This window comes from Oryzias latipes, chromosome 19 (assembly GCF_002234675.1).
Source record: "Oryzias latipes chromosome 19, ASM223467v1".
NCBI lineage: Eukaryota > Metazoa > Chordata > Actinopteri > Beloniformes > Adrianichthyidae > Oryzias > Oryzias latipes.
This window is the reverse complement of record NC_019877.2, coordinates 21,315,205-21,326,376: the sequence shown is the minus strand read 5'-3', so window position 1 is coordinate 21,326,376 and position 11,172 is coordinate 21,315,205. Positions and strand designations below refer to the sequence as shown.

The following is an 11,172-nucleotide window of genomic DNA, read 5'->3' as shown; positions in this document are numbered from 1 at the left end:
TTCCCCTCTTTCCTTTTCCGTCCGGTCCAACACCAAAGATTTTCAAACATGATTGAAATTAATAAATTTTGGCCTCAATTACAAAAGGGGTTTATTCAGACATACCTTTGGTTTGTCTGAAGATGAATAACCCTTCTTGTTAAAATAAAATATGTCCAACACAAGAGGCCCTCAGCTCTCATCTGTTTGCCTAGCTGTTGGACAGGACAAGTTAAAAAAAAAAAAAAAATCAGGTAGAGTTTTTTCCAAGTCATATTTAAAAAAAGAAAATGAGTTCCAGTACAATATCGGTATCCGCATCGTATCGCCAGACTCTTGCCATTACACACCCCTACTTTTTAATGTTTCTGCGTAAATCTAAATGGATAGATAAAGATAGATAGATAAAGCTTTATTGTCATTGTACAATCACACACTTGGTACAACAGTACAACAAAATTGCAAACTGTCCCACATTGGTGTAAAGAGAAAGAAGAAAACAACAATTATCTTACACACACACAAAAGTAAATATATAAATATACAAATATATATATGTACACAAATATACCAATATACAAATATGCAAAAGCGACTTAAATAACTAACTTTATTTTCAAAAATCGTTCTTAAGTGAGCCAAAGGTAACATATTGTCATATATATATGCATGTAAGCTTAAGAATTGCATGGCATACATGCCCTTTAAATCTGTTGTCCCCTCTGTCTCTCTTTAGAAGTGCATCCCTTAGGAGCACATTCAGGAGTGGGGGCACAGGGTTCATAATCTCACCCTATGGTGATATTATAACCTGTGCCCACGTTGTAAAGGGGAGCCACAGGATTCAGGTCAAGCTGAAGAGTGGGGGTTATTTGCAGGCCACCATTGAAAATGTGGATGAGGATAATGACATCGCCCTCATCCATGTAACAACATTGGTGAGAATGTGCTTCCTCTTTGTCCTCTCCCTTTTCTTCTTATCAATCATTTAAAAGTACTACAATAGATTCTCAAAGCCCCCCCTCACCTGAAGGGAGCTCCGTCCCCCTTTTAAGGAGGCGGGAGGTTATCCCTGATATTGTGGACGCCACCATTCCTTCTGTGGTGTGGCTTCTGCTGCTATCAGGACATAGATTCTCATCATTTTGTGCTTTAAATAAATAGATTTTTACTTTTTTTCACCATAAGTGTTGTTTTCTTTTTTTTTCTGAAAAAACTCAACAACCTTCAGGATTTGTTCTGTGGTCCAGACTTCATAGGACAGCTAACAAATCCTGTGTTTGGAAAAAATCATTTCTGGATGCCTTCTTGTTGGTTTAGTCATTAACCCTGTTTAACCATTGATAAAAACGTATCGTTTATATTTATTTATTTATATTGTTATAAAACGTGACTTGTATTTGAATAAAAACAGAAGTGCCTCAAGCTTCAGTCAGTGAGGCTACAGAACATGACAATGTCTGGCAGCAGCTCCGAGTCCATTCCAACAATAGGTTGGCAACCCAGTAAGATATACAACATTTATTCTAAAATAGAAATATGCAACATCTCGTTAGAAGTGTATCCCTCCTGAACTTGTTTAGGAGTGTGGGCACAGGTTTTATGATATCGCCCTATGGTGACATCATAACCTGTGTCCACGTGGTGAAGGGGAACCACAGGATTCAGGTGAGCGACAGCAACGATGTTTTACTAAAACCCAAATTCATCATTGTTTGAAGAACAGGAAATAGATCTGATTGTGTCCTCACCGTTTTCCAGGTGGAGCTGAAGAATGGGGTCCCTGACCCCTGTAGTAGGGGGTGTCAAAGATCTGCTCAAATCTGCATCGTCTTCATCCCCCTCCCACAGATCCCCCCGCCCTCCCTGGAATTCGGCAGCAGTCCGGCTGCACGGCCAGGGGAGGCAGTTCTTGTTTTCGGCTGCCCTTCGGGGCTGCCGTGGACTGTCTCCTCTGGAATCTTCAGCCCTACCAGGCTGAGGAAAGGGAGGACCGTGCTGCAGCACAGCTGCCCGACTAAGGTGAGCTCCCACCGTGGTTGGGTCAGTGTGTCCGTGAGGATCGTTCAGAACTTTCTGACTGCAGCTTATCCCTCTTTTCTTTTAGGGAGGATTTTCAGGGGGGGGCCATTATTAATATGGGGATTGATGTTCATCAGAGCAGAAGCTGGATTCTGACATTCAGAGTATAATAAGATGATATTAACTGTATTAAATAAGTGTATTAATAGCTATCCATTTAGAGCAACAGGAAAAAGGATTTCTTTCCATTGCCCCCCCCCTCAAGTCAGCTGAGCAGAGGGTCCTTGTTATTGCTGGAATAGGGATTACCAGACATGGTTGAGGCCACAATGCCAGCGGTGGTGTTCATATCATGTGTCTGGAGGTAAGTGCCTGAACCTCTGGTCCCTGAGCTGAAGGCTGGCTGGAGTGATGGGATGTTGATGCCTCAGCTGCGTTTACCTGGACAAAAGGAATCGCAATGAAGATTTTGGAAAATCTGAAAAAAGCTCTAATAGCTCTAATATTTCTGGCTGTTTTTGTTGCTAGGGGAAGGGGGCGAGGTGGCTCCATGCTCATGGCCCCGCCCACAACTCAGAGGTGAATTTCTAATGAACTCCTGCTGCTCTGCAGAAACTATGTCCTAGAAAAAGAGTTTTGAAGGCAAGTTTGGATCCTGATTATTAGATAGAGGTCTCAGAAATAAAATATAATATCCAGGGGTTGACATAGCCCAGAAATTTGCACTGGTGAGGTGTGGTGTTCTCCACTATGTCAGCGATGAACTTGATGTTGGCAATGAATACAAATTATGAGTAGGGCAATAGAATGGACCCCCGCCCCCCTCATGCTCTCCTGTGTGGGAACACTTTGGATTTTTTTGGGGATAAAAGGAAAAGACAGCTGGAGAAGTTGAATGCTGTGTTTCCACATTTTATTCTTACATGAAGATAGCATCAGCCACAGATAACATCTAATCTGTTATCCAACTTAAAACGGCATCACCAGACTGTAAAAATCGGGTCTACAAGAAAGAAAATTGTGCAAGTTAAAATGTTTTTTGTCTTTTTGAGGCCATTGTTAAGTATCCAAAGTTTTTGGTTCCTGACATCAAATAGTTGTTTTATTTTATATAGCAGATCACCACCATAGGTTAATTTTATTATTCTTATATAAAACCAATAAATGCATTTCGCAAGACTTTTTTTTCTGCCTTTTTGTAGCAAAAAAGGCAGAAAAAAAATGTATTGAGCAGAGTCCATTGAAATTCTGAACTGATTTGAGATTTTAGTGTACTGTTAAACCCCTAAATAACAGTGCAGTATTTGTTCACTAAAGTGATACCTCTCAATTAAATGTGTTGAATATTTATATTTTATGATCCATTTTGCATATCTTACTGCCTTACCAACCTGTAAGACTGGAGAGCAACAAAGTCGACAGACGATGACTCTGGTCCTTCTGCCATTTTGATGCTGGCTAACGTCTCCATGCCGCCTCACAGACTCAAACGCCACCTGCTGGCGGAAAGGTGTAACTTCACCCGTAAGGCACTTAAACATTAGGGAAAACATTTGGTTGAATGCTATAAAGAATTCAACTAAATGCTTTCCTGTTTTTATTTATTACAGATGAGGAAACTAATGAGAGCTCAAAGGCCGCTTAAACATGTTTTACTTTTACAACAGGGATTATGAATCTTCTGACACACCAGATATATATTTGAATTAAGCCATTTTAAAAGAAAAGAAAAGCATTTCTGGTATTGACTTATATTTTTAGTTATGCTACAGAAACGCTTCCATTCCTACCAGTTCCAGCAGAAAAAGGTTGTCCAGTGTCCAGCAGAGGGCGCTTGGTCCTTCGCTAGGATCACTTTCATGGTTCAGGGTTGGTTCGCCATCTTGTTTCTTCCGCTCATGGATCTCAGAAAACAATCCGCTTTATTCGGCCCAACCTTCATGGCCCATCAGACAAACATAAAATACACTCAAATAAGCTAAATAAAACACCAGGCAGTCAGTACGAATAAATAAAAATAAGGTCGCCTTTTTAATTTTATCTTTTAAACATAACTATTTCAAGTTTCGCATCACGTAATGGCGGTTGGATGTCCGCGCGAGGCCTACATTAACGCGCCAAAACATCTACAACTTGACAAATAAAACATAAAACAACATAAATTCACTGCCTTAGTCTGCCATTTCATGACATTTACTAATAAAACATTGTTAAATATGAAATTTATGCAAATTAAATATATTTTTAACACACTCACCAAGTCCCGTTGAGTACATGAAAGTAGTATTTTTTCTTCAGGCAATACCCAACTTCACCACCGAGTAAAATGAACAAAAACCAAACTTTTATTGATCTCTGATCATCTCATCTTCTCCCTCGTTTGATAAACTGCATAATGGCTGCTCTGCTAACTTACAGGAAAGCTCTCACATCTGCAACAACCTGATTGGCTGTTGTCGGTCACGTGGTTCACGTCACCCAGCGACTGCATACCTTTTCAAAATAAAAGAGAACAAATATGAAATGACATTTTAAACAATTTCCCTTTTATGTTTGTCTTCTGTTCTAATATATTTTTATTTTTTTTATTTCTTTTCAAGGGTATTTTAACCTGAGTTAGATTTATAAGGAATTGTTTTCTCTTACAAAATTAAGTAAAATGAAATAAAAAATAGAAAATGAATTTCTTGCTTTGGTTGAGTAATTTAATGGAACTTTATTTATCTCTCAGGGAGAAATTTACCCATCAAGGAAGCCCAAAGAAAAATAAAGTGATAGTACAATTGCAAATCACCAGATATCAGATCAAACAAATCAGTAAATAGGTACATTTATATATGTGCACATTTTTGATGACCTGATAATACAGAGTTGTGCAGTCTGATAGCGGTGGGAATGACAGACCTGCAGTAGCGCTCGTTTCTACACTGTGGGTGTCTTATTCCACCCATCCACCCAACCATCCACCCATCCATCCACCCACCCACCCACCCACCCATCCATCCATCCACCCACCCATCCATCCAGTCATCCATCCATCCTTCCAGAATTTTTGTTTAGGACAGGGGTCGGGAACCTTTTTGGCCAAGAGAGCCATAAACGTCACATATTTTTAAATGTAATTTCCAAAGAGCCATACAATAATGTAGCGTCCCTTTCCCACACTGAGGCATGGAGACTTAAACTCTTTTAAGGGTCTTTATTCTGGTTACTGGAGACCGCAACAAACGGCATACAATTAATTCAGCAACTCCTGAATCTCTCCCGCCGAGACGAGAGCGCTTCTCCCAATTTTACATTCCCCTGCTCCCGCTCCAGCCCTCCCATTTCCCTTATTCGGCCCATAGCTGAACCCCATTGGTCCAAACTCCCTAACAACAGGCTGAGCGACAGAACTGAGGGCCAATCAGATCTCTGCTTGATGCGTTCAATGAACTCCAGAACTTTTAACGCTGCCCAATAGCCAAGTTAAACTCAGACCGCGACAATATGTTTAAAACTAAAAGTACAAGTGAATGTGTGCTTTGATGTAATTTCAACACTTTTAAAGTACAATAAGTCTGTGGATTCTTTTGAATAACATTGTTATACTGTTGCTGATAAATGATGAGTATTTCTCGTGGTAGTTTTGCTGATTGTCTAGTCTGGCTGATACCAGGTGAGTTTCTGCTTCATGCAGGCGTTGAGACTTTAAACGTGATCGTAGGTCTGAATGTTCTTTAGATGTGAGACAGACTGATCACATGCAGATGTGGAGACAAACACACACTCACACGCCGCAGTGAGTGACGGGCAGTGGGTTTTACGTTTTTACCATCCCTACGCAATTCACCTGCTGCCTGTCCCCCCCACCCCCTGCTTTCTTCCTCACACATCCCGTCCCCGCAACTGTGCGCTCTTTCTCAGAGACGGGAGCGCGCAGTTTTAGGCACAGCAATTCACAGGTTTGCGGGTGGTACAAACTCTGTGAAATAATAGATAACAGTAAACTGATAGTTTTCTCTCCAAGCACCACTACTACTGCGCGCCTCTGGCATCGCATCGCGCCCGAAAAGGACTGGTCTAATGAAAAAAAAAGTATAATTAAGGATTTGTCTGCGAGCCACATGTGACCATCAAAAGAGCCATATATGGCTCGCGAGCCATAGGTTCCCGACCCCTGGTTTAGGACATGAAAACTGGCTCTTTGCTGTTTCTGTTCTGTTGGTCTTCTCTTCTGTTGGTGATGGACCTTCCCCAGCAATATTTCTTTAGTTCATTACCAACAGTTGTGTCATTGTGTCTGTCTGATTGTGTCACTGATCTTGATATATGATTTTGAAGCATTTGACATTCCATCCTGCAGTTCTTCCTCAAGCACCTCACTCACATCCACAGAGGCACCATCAGCTGCTGGAGACTTTACCTTCATTCCTGAAAACTGGGCCTCTCTCATGAGGTTTTGTTCTTTGGCAGCATAAGTCTCCTTACTGTCCTCTGAAAGGTGCCTCATGGTGATGAAATCATGAGCGAGGGCTTTTAATCTCAATAACTACAAATGCATTTCCAAAGAAAAAAGATGTTTTTTCCTGCTTTCTAAGGAGAATTGTTCTTCTCCAGCTGTAAATGGAGTTCACTCTGTGTTCATACAAAATGATTGAGAGACTTGTTGTCCCATTTGAACGTTTATTAGAAGAGTTATTGAGTCTGGAAGTCTGAATCTGGGAAGATCTTTTTAACTTTACCAAGTCTTCTGAGTCCTGCACTCTGATTGGTTGACACCCCCTTGCCCCCCATGTTCCACTATTGGACACAGATCCATTTAGACACTCGCAGGGAACGTGTCAAAAGTCCGAGCGCAGTTGTAGCGAGCTGTGGTTCGTAGCCGCAAATTCGAGCAGTTGTAAACACCAGTTGGAGGTTGTAACTCTAGATGAAAACATAAAAACGGTAATTTGTCAGTTTCGATTTTGTTTGTCAAACTTTACAGCTGAAGATTTTTACTCACAGATGCAGATTTTTGGTGCGCAAGTTCTCACATCCTATTTTACAACTTCTCACATCAAATCTAAAAGCTCGTCCACTTTGACATATTAGAAGTCACTTCTCTAATGCAAACTGCTGCTCCACCTGCTGGTCTATGACAGTGTTGCTCCCAGAGGCTCATTTTTCTCATGGTGACCTCTGTCAGGTTGCAGACCCCTGAGTCAAAAACTAAAAGTCAGAATGGTTAAAAGTTGTTGAAGACTTTTGTGCGGCCAACAGCAATACTAAAGGGCATTTTCCCAACAGAAAGAAAAGAGCAAAAGTTATTCCACTGTATGAGTTTGAGGATGAGCACAGCGTCACAAATCACAGACCTGTCTCTACACTGCAGCAACATTTGAACATTTTAGAGAAACTTTAGACATTTATGAGGTTCTAACTGACTGACAACAGATCCTAAAAGAGAAAACTAGAGCTACGTTCAAAGAGAAATAAGCAGTGGGGACATTTACTAAAAAAAACATTTGACAATATTTATTTACTGGAAGGAGCTGAATTTGCTGTAGAAATGGCTGAAAATTTGAAGATGTTACAAACTTTAAAAAAAACAAAGAAATAAAGAAATGATTAAAGTTGACCAGAAATGACGATTTATTGTATTTCAGGCAGATACTCGCTGCAGTGTTTTACAGGTAAATACCCTAGGGTGGTTCAGTCAATTAACTCACCTGCTCAGCGTCCTATTTAAGCCCAGGTGCGCAGTCGTTCATTCTCTTTCTTACCTTCAGCGCTCATTCTTCGCCGGTCTCCGTGCCCGCGGGTCTCCATGTCTTTCGGCGTCTTCCTGTGTTCCCCCCGTCCTTTGGATGGATGATCCCCTTTTTTCTGATGTGGGGTTTTTGTTTCGTCGCGTCTGCTCTCCTTTTGCGGCAATCAGCGGGCAGCTGAGAGTGCACAGCGCGTTCGTTTCGCTGCGGTCGCGTGCATCTGCAGGGGGGGTGCTTTCCGCGATGTTCGGGATGTCCGTGGCCCCGATCAGGAGCAGTCCGGGTCTTTTCGTCTGCCGTGGTCAGCCGAATTTCTACGGTGAGCGGCATGCGGTTCTTTTCCCGTGTAGTTTTCTAAGGCTGCATTCTTGCTTCCTGTTTACTTCGGTGACGTCACGCCCCTAAGGACCCTGGGAATTGTAGTTTTGTCTCATGGTCCTTCATGATGCACTTCTGATTCCTTTTCTGCTGCGAAGTTCTGCGTCGTCCGGTTGTTGTTTCAGGGGTTGTGGGGTCTTTTCTGTGGTTGTGAAGGCTGGCGGTCCTCGTTGGACAGGTTTCTCATGCTGGCTGAATTTATCGTGGCTTTTAGCATTTTTTTCTGTTGCTGTTTTCTTCTTTGGGAGCAGTGTTAATTTTGACACAAAATTTTAATTTAGTTTTAGTCTTAGTCCTTTGACTATAATTCTTTTTAGTTTTAGTCAAGTTTTAGTCATCTGATTTGTTTTAATTTTAGTCTTATTTTAGTCGACTAAAATTGCTTGGTATTTTAGTCAACTAAAATCAATGACAGATTTACTAGACAATCTTTTACAATATTTTTAAAGTTTGGTATAGGAAACAAACTTAACCAAAATATATAAAACACAAATTCAAGTTTATGTCAATACAACGGTGTCTTTATTTCAAATCAAAAGTTTTTTTGCAGCAACAAGCACTGTCATGGTAATTCAAACAATAACTAGCTGCCAATTCACCGTCAATAAAAGAAAAATAGTTAGGTCCATGACCTTAAAGCTTACAGCTGAGCTGAACAATAACTGCAAACATTTTTAATTTAGAATCTAAAGTGCACTGAACGACATTTTCTTCTTGCTACCACAATGCTGGCAATTCAACCACAGAATAGCAACACTTATTTACCTCTATTCATTTTCAAGAAAGCACTTGGTGCTAAAGTGACTTTTGCTCTGTTACGCTTTCCCCTGGTTAGGTCACCTGTGACACTGAAAACTCTCTCTGCAAAAGCTTGCGAAGCCGGCATAGCCAACAGATCTAATGCTAATGGTTTCAAGCTGTGATAAAATGTGTCACATTTCCCAAGCCAAAACTGGATTCCTGAATCACAAGTAATGGGCTGTGAGAGCTCTTCCTTATACTTGCTCAGTTGCTGCCTGATGCTACATGTGGATAACTTCGGTTTAGGCTTTGCACGACATTTGGACAGAAATCTGAAGACTGGCTGCCTTGAGGAGGAGGATGGTGGTTCAGGATCAGGCTCTGGTCTATTCAGTTCCTCCACATCATCATCATCAGGGTGAGTCTCTTGACTCTGAGTGCACTGGACCACATACCCTCTGCTGCTTAAAAAGTTCCTGAACACTGTCATCAGCAGCATCGAGGAGAGTATCACACACAGTAGGGTTGAGAAAGAAAGCAGCGGCAACAACTGGAGAGAACTTTTCATCTGATGAATCCAATACCCAGGCAAAGCGCTGGTTTAAATTAACTTTCATTTTTCGTGCTAGAGTGGCAAAATCCTGATGACTTGTGTTTTCTTCAAAATCAGTAAGGTGGCTATGCAAATCCAAGAGGGCAGGGACGATCAGTGACATAGACATTGTGTCACTCTGAAGAGTCTGTGTGTGTTCGGCAAAAGGCAACAAGAGTTCATGCAATGAGCTGAGCTTCTGCCACTCACTAGAAAGTAAGTTGTCCCACCCCATCTCATTTGCTATTTCACAAAGAGGATCTTTAACTTTGAGGAGTCGTGCAATCATGTGATATGTACTGGACCAGCGCGTGGGACAATCATTCAAAACAATTAGGCCACACTTATCCAAAATCTTCTGTGTTGCAACAGATGACTTGCGAAAGAGCTTCACAATTAATCATGCTTTGTCAAAGATTCGCTTCACACTTGACTCCTTGTTTAGCATGTGGACCACAAGCTGCAGCGTGTGAACCATACATGGCATCCTTTCCATATCCATCTCCATGTCTTGATAGCTACCAAAAAGAAAGTAAAAACAAATCAGGTAAATGAGTTAATACATTAATTTACTGTCAAATGAAATTATGAATAAAAGTGACTTACTGATGGTCTTCAGTCTCCTCTGAATCACTTTCACCTCGGGGGGACTCCTCTTGATCCCCTGAGCTAGCCTCTTCTTCTTCTTGAGTAGTGTGTTTAAATGCTGCTACCATATTGCTACCATTGTTTGTTATTACAGTCAGAATTTTGTCATTTGAAATGCCCCATTCCTGCATGCACTTATCCACGCAGGCCTTAATGGACTGGGCAGTGTGTGGATGGGCAACTTGTTCAAGAGCGAGCAGGATGTGTTCTGGATTGTTTTGATCAACACAAAAAAAGCAACAACTTATGCCAAGGAATGATGCAGACAGTCCCTTTTTAGTCCATAGGTCAATTCCAATTGACACTTTACGAGCACCACACAGCCGTTTCTTAAACTTTGTAATTTCTTCCTCATAGTGTTTTTCAATCAGATTGTTTATCTTTGTTTTCTTTGGCACTGTCAGCTTCTTATCAAATACTTCTATCATGAGAAAAAAGTCCTCATCTTCTACTGTAGTCAGTGGTAACCCTGACCGTCCAATCCATTTTGCTATAGCCTCCTCTTTTACTTGTTGTTCTCTGGCATTGCTTTTGTACTTTGTAGTACCTAACAGTGCTTCAGCAATGTTTTGATTAGACATTTTTGCCTTTTTTGCGCTTGGTTCACCGCCTTCATCAGGAGACTTCTGGAGCTGTGACATAAAAAAGGAAAATAATTTAAATATGTTTATATTATGTATTCATTTTAATCACTTTATTTGTGCAAGCAGTAAATATTAAAGCAATAAAAGCAAATAAAAGTATGAAAAGAGTAAATATTTATTAAGTTGGCAGCTAGGTGGATAAAGAAAAAAGATTTTATAAGGTATTCATTTGTCTAGCAATATTGTATGTTTTAAATACCACAATATTGCTAGATTAGTATGTATAACGATAGGATGTGAACAGTCACGTTACATGACTAATCTAGAAATATATATGATATTGTCAACAAGTAGAACATTATAAAATATACTAAACATTAGTATTAATCTATTGTATAGCACAGTATTACGTATTAGTATATGGTGCTCTCATCTTTTTGATTTTTGATTTGAAATGGTTTATTTCAAGCAATTAAGTAGAAATAATACACAACAG

At 40.5% G+C, this 11,172-nt stretch overlaps 2 long non-coding RNA genes across 4 annotated transcripts in view; both read right to left on the bottom strand.

Annotated features, from left to right (window-relative positions):
* Positions 1 to 376: 376 nt before the first annotated feature.
* Positions 377 to 11,172, bottom strand: part of LOC111946473 — a 35,281-nt gene continuing 24,485 nt past the window's right edge. The window contains exon 4 of the long non-coding RNA XR_002872204.1: positions 377 to 2,442. This is a non-coding gene — a long non-coding RNA (uncharacterized LOC111946473). The remainder of the gene's footprint in view (positions 2,443 to 11,172) is intronic.
* LOC111946474 lies at positions 2,889 to 4,394 on the bottom strand. Of its 3 annotated transcripts, XR_002872208.1 has the most exons (4): positions 4,259 to 4,394; positions 3,792 to 3,937; positions 3,393 to 3,500; positions 2,889 to 3,004 (listed from the first exon to the last, which is right to left on the bottom strand). It is a non-coding gene; the product is annotated as an uncharacterized LOC111946474 (long non-coding RNA). The 3 variants fall into 3 exon arrangements; XR_002872206.1 differs by having other exon boundaries at positions 2,889 to 3,500; positions 4,259 to 4,393; XR_002872207.1 differs by having other exon boundaries at positions 2,889 to 3,497; positions 4,259 to 4,393.